The sequence below is a fragment of the Zonotrichia leucophrys genome, chromosome 3, assembly GCF_028769735.1.
Source record: "Zonotrichia leucophrys gambelii isolate GWCS_2022_RI chromosome 3, RI_Zleu_2.0, whole genome shotgun sequence".
Classification (NCBI taxonomy): Eukaryota; Metazoa; Chordata; class Aves; order Passeriformes; family Passerellidae; genus Zonotrichia; species Zonotrichia leucophrys.
The window spans coordinates 103,603,216-103,617,016 of NC_088172.1; the positions used below are offsets into that span (position 1 = coordinate 103,603,216).

General features: G+C 45.4%; 1 long non-coding RNA gene across 1 annotated transcript in view; it reads right to left on the minus strand.

The window, feature by feature from the left end:
- LOC135446162 (uncharacterized) overlaps nt 1–4,610 on the minus strand; it is a 48,286-nt gene extending 43,676 nt beyond the window's left edge. The window contains exon 1 of the long non-coding RNA XR_010439682.1: nt 4,539–4,610. This is a non-coding gene — a long non-coding RNA (uncharacterized LOC135446162). The remainder of the gene's footprint in view (nt 1–4,538) is intronic.
- Between the last annotated feature and the right edge of the window lie 9,191 nt (nt 4,611–13,801).

Here is a 13,801-nt window from a genome sequence, read left to right on the forward strand (position 1 = left end):
TATTTCCAGCCTCCAAAAAAATTTCCAGGTGATATTTACAGCATTAGCTGACAATTCCCCGTCACCTCAGCCATGGGAAGGTGCCATTACTGTCCCTCAGCTTAACAAGCTGTGAAATAAACAGGGATGGGGGGATCCTCCTGATCAGGCTTTCCACGCTGTCTATGTTTGAAAGAGGAGATAAAAAGGAAAGGCTGGCAGGGCTTGGCGTTGGCACCACATCACATTTCTATTAATAAAGAACGGCAATCAGCTCTGAAATTAATGTGGATCTGTTATCTCCTCACACACACAAAGAATCCGTGTCTGATGTGCTCACACGGACCACAGTGTGAGCCATGGGGACAAGCCACTCGTTTTTCTGTTTCACTACCCCTGTGCCTTGGCTCTGGTCTGGTTTTGTGGGTTTTTTCCTCAGAAAAGCATGTGCAGACATGTAGGATAAAGATCTGTCAGCATGGTCCCTCTCTGTGTTTCTAGAGACGACACAGATGTATTTCATACGCCTCCAAAATGCAAATTGAAATTTGCTAATTTCTAGGTTTTGGCCACCTGTTGCACTTTACCACTCCTCTTTAATAGACACATGGTGCAGATTAAAAGTTTTACTGGGCTGGAGGCTGAGACACTTCCAAAGTCCTCCACAAATATCAGACACACTTGGCAGACAGGAACACTGAGGTACAAATTTCCACACCGTGGTGAAAGAGACCCTGGAGCCTTAAGAAAAGTGAAATAAAATAATGAAAACACACCTCTTCATTTCAGTTTCACGGGATTCAAATGATGTACAAAAATTCCCTAAGCAATTTTCCTGCAGCACAGCTCCCTAATGAGGCTGGGGAAGCAGCTTTTCTCCACACTCCCACAAATAGCTAGTCAGGATGAGCAGAAAAGGTAAATTCAGTCTTTCAGGGTGGAAGCCATGCTAGAGATGACAAGCTGCTGGTCATGGCTCAGCTAAACCATCCCATGGCAAAATTCTAATTTTGAGAAATTTGTTTGGGGTATTTGCTTTTTCACCAATGGTTACTTGGGGTATTGTTTCAAGTTATGTCTGAGTAGTCCCACACTGAATAAAGAGTAAGGAAAACATCCAAAATTACCACTTGTCCCATACAGTTTTGGCATAAATAGGATCTCAAGGTATTTCATGATATTGTCTTGGGCAACAAGAAAGCACAAGATAGAAATACTCTAAGTCTAGAGAAAAATAAAGTAAAATACATAATCATTACAAAAGGAAGTAACAAACCCAACACCTGAGGAGGTGTGCACTGAGGGGGAATTTGCATTCCTTTAAAAACATTATTCCATGCATTGTCTCTGTTGTATGTTCCAGGGACACTGTCTCTCCAGCTGTGACCCATCAAGCTACTCCTGAGGACAAAATAGAGTCATCCTGGGATATTGTCACATCCATCTCCCACAGGAGAAGAGACCTGACAGTGCCTGGGACATCTTGGCAAAAAGAAGCGACAGAGAGCAGCCAGGGAGGGAAGAGCTGACTCTGAGAGACTGCCCCTCACACTGTGCCGCAGCCCCCAGCCGGGCTCAGCACGCCCAGTGCTGTCCCCAGGAGCACAGGGCACATGGGAAGCACGGCTGGCACTGCACCAGCTGCTCCCAGGGATCCCAGAGCACCCCGGGGGCCGCGGCACCCGGAGCCTGCCAAAGCATCTCAGCTCATCCCTAATTGTCAGCCATCTCTATTAGCTCCACACTGGGGCTCTGACATAAGGATGAACAGAAGGGTTGTTACTGGCTACTGAGAGGAGAGGAGCTTCTGGTCCAAGGAAGAAAAGCATCTTCCATGGCAGAAGGAAAAAAATCTTTTTTTCCTTCTCCCATAGGCTAAGATGTACTATGACAAAAGACAAAGGGACCACGGAATGGATGTCCATCAGCCTAAACTTCTCATAAGAGCACAAAAAAAAAAAAAAAAACAAAAAAAGGGAAAAAGGCTTTATGGCTTGCCTCTCAGTATTAAGCAGTAAGTGATCTGTTTTATAATTGTCTCAAAGAGGGAAAAGGAAACAGAAAGGGAAACAGCACTACCTGCACCAATCCCAGTGCACCATGACTCCATTTGAGCCCTCAGCCCCAGGAGAAGGTGGCTGGTTTGGCAGGGGCAGCTCCTTCTCCAGAGCACCTCCCTCTCAATGCTCCTTGAGACCCACAGCCACAGTGCAACTCTCCCTGTGCCAGCTGAAGCTAAAAACTTATGTAGCTGGGAAGTAAAGGGAGAAGGGAAAAAAGTCTTGACTATGCCGAGACCACGTTTCTCAGATTATGCCAAAATTCTGATCTTTCCGTATTATTTCCCTGAACAACAGCCCAAGTTAATAGGACCTAAAAATACCCCAAACACATTTTTGGTTTTACAAACAGCGTTTCATTCATGCATGTCTGCCTGGTGATGCAGCGTCACAATTGTAATAAGAGAGCTGCCAGCCCTGGAAGGGTGGATTGCTCCCTGCACTTGGAATGCTAAAGAGGGATGAAGCCACAGAGCAGGTTAAAGTGAGTTTCAATGATAAGGGAATTAAGTCAGGCCTGGAGCTAGAAGTCACCTGAGTCCAGGGCCACAAGCACCTCTGCTTTAGGCTTAAGTTTTTTGCCCAACACAAACAGCAGAAGCATCACTGAGATGCCAGGAGCAGGCTCAGCTAGGTGTTGGATCCTGGGATGGAGTCAGGCACTCAGGTGGCACCTGCACCCCCTCACTGTGCCTGGGGATGAGAGGTGCCACAAACAGGGAGCATAAAGCAGCCCTAAATTAAAGCGCTTCCAACACAAGGCAATTACACTCCATAATGTTTACTTATCTTATATACACTCATAGGGAAGATAAATGTCTAGTAAAAACCACAATCCACTATTAAACAGCTATAAAATACTTCGCTGTCTTCCCATTTCAAAAGCTCCCATAGTATAAATAGTGGTCAAAAGTTCAGTGAACTGTCTTGTAGTCTGGTGCTCCATTCAAACCATGCTATTTCCAGAGAGTCTCCTGACACCGTATCTAATTTCCAAAATGAATATGCTTTAATTTTCCTTCTTCATGCATTGTGCTTTTTCCTCATTTAAAACAGCAACAGCCTCTGGCAGTAAAGGACATCACATTTCCGTGTGAGATGAAGCTTTTTTCCCCCGATATGCAGGAGAATGGCATGGGTCAAGGGAGAAAAAATGTATGCAAAAAACATCACACCCCACTGACCCCAGTATATTTTACATTACAATTTTGCCATTTCCAATATAGGTTCATTTTGCAGTGGACCATATCAGCCATATTTCAGGATTTACACTCAAAAAAAAAAAAAAGAAAAATCAGTACCTGGAGCATTGTCTGCATAGGGTCTGTCCTAATGCAATATACGGATTGTCTCAATGTGTAGTGTAGCTTGCAGGGAACACACAGGCATGCAGGGAATACTTATGCATGCCAGGGAGGCAGCACAGGTGTTCTGCTGGGGATGTGCACATACATTCAATTATCTCTGCAGGTAACACACAAGTGCATTTGGATGGCTTCAAACCCAGCCTGGCACATGCTGCAGGTGAACCCCCTGGAAGCAGAGGGGGTTTCTATGTAGGAACTCCACCTCCAAGCCATTAAAATCCAGAAAATGGGGTACATGACACAGGTTCACCCATTTGAGCTGAGCCTGCTATGCTTTCAGTGGACAACACAAGATTTATCCCCTGGCAGGCATTAAAAGGCTTCCTTCCACCTCTAGCAGAAGGCAGAGATAATTAATTAATCCACAGCCTGATTGGAAAAGCCCAAAAGGTTCTGGAAGCTCCTCATGGCTTCACCCTTTAGCCTTAAGTGTTTAAACGAGGCCCAGCTGTGCCTCGTTAACACTGCCCAGGCCCTCTGAAGCTCCAGCAGCTGAGGAAAAAGATTCACCTTTTGTTCCCCCAACCCTCCTCCAGCACCAGGAAAGGGGTGAAGTGGAAACTTGGGGTAACCCTTATATTTACCAGGGGTAAAAATCCCCACACTCAGTGGGAGTATTGTCTAAAGGCCATAAAAAAACCGACTCTACAAACTACCAGGACCACAATGCTCACAGAGCTGGCACAGCTGACCATTAGCAACAAAATAATCATCTGCTATTTTGACAGAAAAATCAAAGAACTGTGACTTAAAAAGCACTGATTCTCATAAAAACCCCACTGAATTCCCATAAAATCCTCATCCTCTCCACAGATGACCAGCTCAGGGAAGGCTTACAAGAGAAACAATACACATATACAGGTGCATAAATATGCCAACAAAGTTGAACCACAGAACTGAGGGTAAATATAGATGGGGAGAGGGCTTAAAAGAGAAAAAAAATTAAGAATTTCACCACAGAAAATCATCACCTTTCACATCCCAAGCAGCTACGCCACCTTACAACAGCCATAGCAAGGAGCAACTTCAGGTCCTACAACCATCAAGCTTTCTCTGCTCATCACCTCAAAGAAACACGGAGCATTGTTGTGCCACAAATCTGTAAAACTTTAGGAATAACAGGCAAACTTACCTCACCCAAAGCTCAGGGTAGCCCAGGGAGCTGGGGGGAGCTGCTGTGAGGGAACGTGGAACAGCACAGACTAAAACTGCAGCCAGAGCAAGCTGAGGCTATAAGTGTGCTCCACAGGTGTTTGGGATAACACACTAATTAACTCCCAGAGCTCATTGGCTGTGAGTGCTCTGCTCCACACCCTGCCAGCAGCCCTGCCTCAGCACACCCCAAATTCTGCTGTGGAGCTGCTTTTGGGGTACATAAAGCTGCTCTGGGTTATTTCAGAGTCCCAACCATGGCACTAATGGAGGTTTCCTTTAATCAGAGGCAGATGGGGGCCCTTAGATCCTGGGGACAGAGGTGGGGACAGCCTGCTGAAAATGCCCCGAAATGCAATTGCAAGAGCAGCAGCTTTTGGTGTTATTTGAAGCAGAAAGGGTAAAACATGCAATATTTTCTTCAGGTGTTACCACTCTTAAATGTCACAGAGAAGCATCCTGTTGCCTGGCACGTTGTGGACTCGAGGCTCAACAGGTTTGCTTGCTTATTGTCAGCATTTACCTGAACTGGTTTTTAATAAAAGCCTCTGAAGCAGGAAAATCTCCTGCCTGAGAGGAGGCGTGGGGAGCCCGAGTGGAGGCCCCTGAGAGTTGCTGAGCTACTTAGTGACAGCCAGCTGCATCCCTGATATATCCCATTCCTTCATAACTGCAAATCCCCTCGGTGCTGCTCTGCACAGGACCAGCTTTCCTGTCAGCAGTATTGGATGGGAGCTGATGCTGCTGTTTACACATCCACGGTCACAACAATTTCAGTACCTGCCTGGCAAACACTGCTATGTTCCAAGTGGCCAGCTTGAGCCAGCAAGATGTGCTGGAGGACAGAACTTGGGCCTTTCTGTATTCACCCAGGGCTTTGAACTTACCAAAATGAACCTTGATTCCAAATAATAATAACAATAACAGTAATAATAATAATTATGTTCCCTTTGGCTTCAGAACACCAGTTCCATCAAAGTACTGACTATTGAAAGTTCAACTGCTAATGGCAAGCTATTTTGAAAAGGGAAAAGTCTGGAGGCAAATTATGAGGGAAAGAATAGATATTAATCATTTTTAAAGTCATACTGTCTCAGGCATTATTTTCCTTTCTTTCATTATTCATGATGAGTTTTTTTGCTTCAAGGCCAAGTGAATTCATAGGGCCTGACCCATCCAAACACAACCACAACTCTGAACAATGCAGCCCAGCTGAGAATGTAGATAAAAGAAGAGCCCAAATGGAAAGAAAGAATGAAAAAGAAGATAATTTTGAACATTGGATTTAAACACACACATGAAAGTACAACCTTCCTGCTGATGAGTTCTTTTCCCTGTACCCTGTCCACTCTGTTGCCATCCCATGCACCCTGGTGAGGGATCTGTGGAATGGGAGTGCCAACAAGGGACTCATCCCATTTCTCTGTCCCTGCCTCCTTGGCCTTTAAAGCCAAGGGAAAACCTTTCACCTTGTCTTTTTTAGCTTAATTCCAGAGCTAATGGAAACTCAGTAGTTTCAGCTTGGATAACCTGCACAGCATTTTGTTGCTGTGGGGCATGAGCAGACCCTGGGAAGAACTGAGCCTGGAGCCTTTTACAGTTCTCTCTGTTGACAAATTGAAGAGCTTGGAGGGAAAATCTCAATCCAGAGGAGGGTTTTTCCCCCCAAAGCTCCCTTGGGGAAGGTTTTCCCACACTGGGTGGGCAGAGCACAGGGAGACTCCTACATTTGGACACAGAGGGACACCATGTCTGTGGCAGCTTCCTCTTGCCAGGAATGAGGGGGCCAGAAAGAAGCTTAAAGGACAGAAGCAATGACAATTCCCTAGACCTTCTCCCCCTCCACTAATTCTCAGCATCCCCAAGTAGCCCATGCACTGAAGAAAAACAGCAGTTCAGAATTCCCTTTGCTTCAGGGCAAAATAGCCCAGCTGCATTACTTTGGTTTATCTCTATTTGTAACCATGTTCCTTGGAAGACAGGAGTTTGCTGTGGGATATCTCTGGCAACCTTGAAGGCAACTGATGCACTTTCCCCACTCTGGAATAAACTCAGCAAGATGAATCCTGCCTCAGACTCCACAGATGTGTGCATCTGCAGAAGAGGCTGTTAATAATTAATATAATTGTACAACCCCCTAGATATAAAAATACACAGACGGAGCCTCACATTTTGCCTGCTTCTCTGTAACAAATACCCAAACTGAAACAAATTTAACAAGATACATTACACAAGTCTGCAGACAGAAGTTGTATGAAAATTTTAACTCTCTTCAGCAAGAAAGCACTTCTATTTCCAGTAACGCTGGCAGCATATACTGTAGCTAGGCAGCCACATTTATTTTCAATTATCATTTTTGCCTTTTTATACAGCATAATGAAATGCCTGGTAAATTATACATTTTTGTAAAACACAAACTTGTCTCTTTATTTGCAGCTCAAGTCTTGCAATATCGTTTTGTCTGCATTAGTTCTGGCTCTTTATGAGAGGCCAATTACTTTTCTTAGCTGTAACACGTAGAGTGTGATGTGTTACTCGCCAGTCCTGGCTGAGACACAGCCTGCTGCAAAGTGACCATGGCTGAGGCTCGGACCTTTGGAGAAAAGGGGGAGAATTCCCAGCATTCTGCTTGCTAAAACATCATCCACACTCACTTGCTCCAGCTTCCATACCTAAGATTTTCAGTCCAAACCTCCTGCTAAACAAAAGCATGTTTTTAGGAGAAAAAAAAAGCATACAGTTGCTTCTTCCCCCAGTCTCCCTTTAGAAAGACGCTCTCCTGGCAGATGGATTTCAATATGCCGTCTCCCAAATCTTAAGCAACTCTGAAAATATAAAGTTCACTTATACCAACGGGCCATATATATCTGCACCTCTCGATTCCCTGTCTCTTTAACTGGCACTTTGAACTAGTGAGCACCTCTTTAATCTTGCCCCATTATCATCCTAATAGCACCTCCCGATATTCATAAATGTCTAGCAAGACTTTCAGCTATTTGGTATGAAGAAGAAATATCCAGCTAAATTGAGAAGATTACCACATCACCACATAAATCAGTGACAGGCCGCGTGTTATTACAGTTGATTTTTGTTGACAGTTGGCTGTAGGCAGTTGTGTTTCAAATGCCTTTTTTCTCTGGGAAATTAAACAAAATTCCATGCAAAATGCAGCCCTCCAGTTCAAAAACTGTAAATCCAAAATTAGCATTTCATACTTTAAAAGGTAGCACAGCACAATTTTCCATTGAAAGGTCTGTACAGTTGTCACAAATGGGTGCTTCACACATGACACTAATGCTACCGATGCCTTTTAAGAAAGCCACCTTTCTCTGATATTATTTTCTTCTCCCAATAATCTGCATACACTATGGTTCATCCCTACGGAAAAGAAAGAGAGCTCACTTACTTATCTCTCATATGGGAGCATTATGCTTTCAGCAATTCAGACAGATAGGCTGGCTGGGGGGGAGCGCCTTGCTGAAGCCTCCGCGATAAGAGGGAGGGAATCGTGGCCAGCGAAAGGTTAATCCTCCCTCTCCAAGTCCCTCCTTCTGTCTTGGCATAACCTGGAGAGCAAAGAAAATGCCAGGCTCACAAAAGTGAAAAGACACACCGGCACCAGAGCGTTGGCGCCGCGTCGCGCGGCGGGGCCACGCGTGACCTAATTAACAAAAAGCCGTCGCTGGAAGTCAGGGAAGCAGCTTGGGTGACACCAGAGAGGACCAGAACTTGCGAAGGAGTGTCTGCTTCCAGCAGCTGCTGATCTGCCAGTTCTGGCTCGGAGAGCGCCCGCTGCCAAGCCAATTCTCAGGGACTGTGGTGTCAGCGCGTTGATTGAGCAGACAGAGCGCCTTCCCTTCTCCAGACAGATCCTGGGGGCATTGGCTTTGTCTTGGGCAGGAGCTTGGAGAAATCACCACCACAAGAAGTTCACATTTTTGGCTATGCATACACACACACATATATATATATAACACAGGGAGTTGAAGCAGAGAACTGCTCTGCCTACTCCTGGGCATGGGGACAGACATGTAATGCAGTTTGTCAGCCAAAAGATGTTTTATGTGTCTTCACACAAACACTCTGCTGGCAGCTCACTGGCTTCTGGCCACGCAGCCCAGCGTCCCCTGGTCAGAAGTGCTGGGCTGAAAAGCAGATCACCAGCCACTTGCATCTGCTTCATTCTCCCCAGTGTTCAAGGGCAGGGGTGTGATGGCCTGAGTTAGGGATCATCCCTTCTCCAGCCCTGTCCTCAGAGGGGAGCTAAGGATGGAGAGCCCACCTGCTGACCTCTGAGCTGGGTAATCCTGCTGCTTGTCACTGAGAGGGAAGTGTGCTCACAGTAGCCAGTGCCAATAAAATTAAGCATTTCAGTCAATATTGAAATGGTTTAATCTGAATTCACCATCAGGCATTTTAAACAGCTGCCTCGCTCTCATTTGCTCGTGGCTGGGTCAAGGTTTAGTTTTTACAGCCTGTGCCAAACCTTTCCCTGGTGTAACTCTGCTACAGAACAGGACAAGATGTCCATGGGAGCCTGGCCTCAGTCACACGTGGTGTGTCACCCATACGAAAAAGCTCTTGACCCTCTGCTAGAGGTTAGATTTGCCCCTGATTACAGGCAAAGACTAAATCATAATAATCACAGTGAGATACTGGTTTCTTACCAGTTGCCCGACTGGGGAAAAAGTACTCAGCCAAGCAGCATGGAAAGTGGCAGCAGAAGAGAACACACAGTGAATATGATGGAGCAATCCTGTGTTCCCTGTTGAGGAGAGATTGGAAACAGGACAAAACTTTGCTGTTGAGTGAGCTGCAGCCTACAGAGAGTGATTGAATGATTTAAGGCAGCACTTGTTCAACACTGGAAATATTTATACCTGTAAGATCTGTAGGGAATATCATTAGAAGGGTTATGCCACTAATACTTTCTCTTCTAACTCTGTGCACATTTTCATATCTGATTCCCAGTGAATACTTCTTACAAATTTTTGAAACACACAATAGGTGACCTCCCATTTCCGCTTGGGACCAGCTCCTCAGGAAAACCAGACAGTGAGGTGACACAGACCAAACTGGCAGTGTGAAAGAGCATCCACACGGAAAAGAAGAGCCCCACCAAAAAATGCCCAACATGAACACAAAGCAGCAAAAACCAAAGCAGGTTTAAGGTACAAAGCTGCCCATTCTGATAAAGATGAGGAACCAGTACATGATCACTGGGGAGAGGAAGCTGAGCTGAACCAGACAGTGTTGCCAAGAATGGTGCTTGTGTGAGGAGGGCTCTGACTGCAGGCAGAAGGTGACTCTGTGTGCACAAGCGGGTGTTTTGTGCCACATAAAAAGCCTGAGAAGTGTGGCAGCTCCCTGTGCCTCCAGACATGGGACAGGCTGTTCACCCCATGGTACAGGAGAGCCCTCCTCCAGGGCCGTGCTCATGCAAGGACAGGGAAAGGCTGATAAGAGGAGGGAGATTTGGGAGCCCAGGTGTCACCTCACCCCGACCAGAGGAAGGCATCAGGGTGCCATGGGCTAATGAAGGATACACAATGGCTTTGCTTGAGGAGGAGCCCAGTGACAAAGGCCAGCTTTGTTGTGCCAAGGTATCAAACAGCCTTGCAGGACAACCAGCAGACTTGCCTGAAGAACAGCAGAAATTCAACAGCAAAAATTATCCTTCAACAGAGGAGATGAGGCAATCTGGGGTGGTGACAGTGGGAGCAGGGGAAGCAAAATGTGGGCAGCCTGACCCACAGCCATGGCAGAGCAGGTTGCTCCAGAGAGCCTACAGAGTGCTGGAAATGGAAAGCCTTCTCGTGCTGTCCCCTGACAGGTGGTTCTTTGAGATGTTCCTACCTCCAAAACTTCTGGGTTTGGCAGCACTACAGACATCATGTAAAGGGGAGAGCCTCTGGATTTGCTGTTTCAGTGAATGCAAAGAGTGCAAGCCACCCCTCTGGTCCCCGGCATCCTTTTCTGCACAGCCCAGGTGTTTGCATCTCAACAGCAGTTTTTGTACTGAACCCAGCAAGACACGATGAAATCCCAGTGCGTTTCGCAGAGACATCCGGCTGTGAGGGAGAGATCACACTCAGCTTTGGATTGTAAGCCCAGGCTTGTCATGAGAACAAGTCAATTACTCCACAAATGAGGGGAAATACTCTACAAATTTTAGCTGAACTAAGTAGAGAAATGAATCTGTAAATAATCAAATGGCGTGTCTGTTTATAATTATTATCATGCAAGTAGTATAATGTTAGTTGAGCAAGATAATTTTTGTGTGTTTTGGGATTTCCTAGTTTGCATCTTTCTGCCTACAAATTTAGATCTCCAGGGCAGGTAATTTTTTTTTTTCCTGATGTCTCAGAAAGATAAAGAAATGTTGAATATAAAACCTGACAGGACGTTTTTCCTTTCGAAGTATAGTTCATGTGGTTGTTTAGAAAAACACAGTTCAAATACTGTTCTTTCCTTTGTTCTTACAAGTTGTGAGTAATACACACATTTGTTCACAGGACAAAGACTGTGCTCGTGACAGTAGCCTTGGAACAATGTCAGGTGGCTGTTGCTTACAGGACAGGAGTCCTGTGGTCTCTCCCAACTCCAAGCTCATCAGTGTTAGCAGCTGAAGCTGGATTTAACTGCTGGCCAAATCACAGAGGTGTGCAGGCTTCCTGCACTGCCTTCAGTTGGGGTGCCCAGAAAACTCTTCAGGAACAAATAAATTTATAAAATATCCTAGGGGATGTGTGAGAATTGGAGCTGAAATTTAGTATTTTCTAACTGCTCTCACCCTTCCTCCTGGGACTGCTGCTGATCTTTGATCACTTCCCTCATTTACAAATGCTGTCATCTCACCATTCTCCTTCCACTCTGTATCATTAATACAAATCTGGAAACAATGGCTTTCTCCCTGCTAAAACATTGCAACATCCCACTATTTGTTTCCTCTTCTAAAACGGATCATTCATTATAACCCATATCCCCCAAAGAATTTTATCACTTGAAACCTGTTTGCAGTGAATCTAAAGTAGCTGGGAAATCATCTCCTCAGAAATTCCTGTGTATGCTGGAGCCGACTTCTCCTGGAAGCCCAATAAAGTGTTGAGTCCCTCTGCAGGCAATATCCATTTTTCTTCTTTCTGATACAGTCTCCGGCAGTAACCCCTGCAGCTGTGCACGATCCATTTTTTTATTTTTTTGCTGCTGAAATTCACTGCTCAGCTCTGTTAGCTCTTGTACCCACTTCATCCCAGAGAGTTGGGATAATTGCCTCCTTGCTTCGGCGTTCCACCACCTCCATGCTTATCGCAGAGGTCAGCTTTTCTTTTATCTCTCCTATAACCAACTCGTTATTTGCTGCTTTCTCTTGCAAGGGACAGGCTGCTGCTCCCTGACTCCTGCCCCATTCCACTTTTCCTGGTGTTGTGCACCTCGTTTGAATATTTCTCCCTAAAAGGACATCTCTGCCTCTCAGCATTTGAATTTAGGATTTTACTTTGCAGTCTGCAGTCTCCAGCAGCAGCAGCAAAGGCTTGGGTGAACACTGACCTCTGTGATGAGGCATCACCAAAATGCTTACACCTGCAGTTCAAGAGTTGTGTGAGCAGGGAATTTTCCCAAAAATCTGGGCAGCCTTTAGAGCCATGGAAGGCTCTGTTTAATAAATTAAATAGGAGTAACATGCTCACTGGTTTTTTTTACCTGAGAACGGTTATGCAACCTAGTAATGTTAAAATACATTCAGGGTGAGGCTTGGGACTCAAATTGCTCAAATGTTGGTAGAAAAGAATGGAGTGTTGAATATGAAACAAAATAATGCAGGAAATGGTCTACACTGTTAAGGGTGAAGGCAGCTATGGCTGTGCAATATTTACCATCAAGGAGGCTTGGACCAAAGCTGCCTTTGAACTACTCACAGTCAAGAATAAACCCTAATGTCAGGATTTGAAAATTTGAAGTGCAGAAAGGGCAACCATCCCTTACAAGTCCCCAGACTATCTAAATACTATGGGAGACACTTTGAAACAGATGCAGATGATGAAACACTGAGCTATCCTACAGAACTTTTTCTCAGGACATACAATTTTTTAAAATAACAGCAAATTCTGGACTACTGAGGAGTGGGTAATAAGGTCTGGAAAGCACAGGCAGAGCCAGGCTTACTAAAATCAGCCTTGAAGTGTCACTCACAAATTGTCACCAAAGCACTGTGAGAGGAGTGCAGACAGGGCAACTTTTGCAGAGATACCAATGACACTCAGACTTCCAGGGGCTTTCAGAGGATGTTATGTACCCATTTCCCTGTTTGAAAATGTGCCTCTTCACGCAAAACAAGAGATCTTTGCATTTTTAAATAGCACATGTCAAATCTCGCTCATGTAAAACCTCTCCTCCAGTGCTCTGCCGAGCAGCAGTGGTGCTGTCTGAAAACACAGATGTTTTCTGGAAATTTGGGTGTCTCCAGCTTTTCAGTCCATGTCAATGCAATGCAGTTGAACTTCCTAATCAATGATAATTCACTGTAATATTGATGATGACACTCAATGTGCATAGAGACATAAACCCCCAATTTTTTGCTGTTGCTTAATGCCATTGTGAATTTCAGACAGGCTGGATTGTCCCACACTAGGCACACTAGGATGAAACCTGGCTTCATCCTGAGGCCACCAGAACAGCAGAAGAATAGAGTCCAGTCCCACACCTGCCACCAGCCAGCCTGAATCACTTTATTTGCTTTCTTCCCCTCACAACATTTTCTGTTTAAACCTGAAGCTCTGTAAGATAGGAAATGTTTTCCTTCAATGGGGTATGCACAGTTCCTACAATGGTGGGACTCCTGTCTCTGCCAGGACCTTGGAGCAGACAAGAAATCAAGCAGAAAGAGCTGGCAGGAGAGAAGCAGCATCCCTTGGCCTCAGCAGAAATCTGATTTCAGAGGGAGCTTGTTTTAATCCAAAAGAGCAAAATACATTTGGGTATTGTTAACTCTGAGCATTCCTCGCTACCTCTGTTTCCTAAGGTGAGTGAAAAGGCAGCTTGTGCTACCACAGAGGGGAATTCAGGTCTTGCAAATGACTCTGTTTCTTTGTCCAAGAGGCCAAGCTGGGGGCCATGGCTTCATGAAGGGTATGTGAGTGTGGCAGCTGCCTCTCACTTCTCAGTTTGCTTTCAGGAGCAAACTGTAGGCCACACAGTGCCACACTGAGGCCTCCTGACCCTGTGGGGCCTCAGCCACGGCCA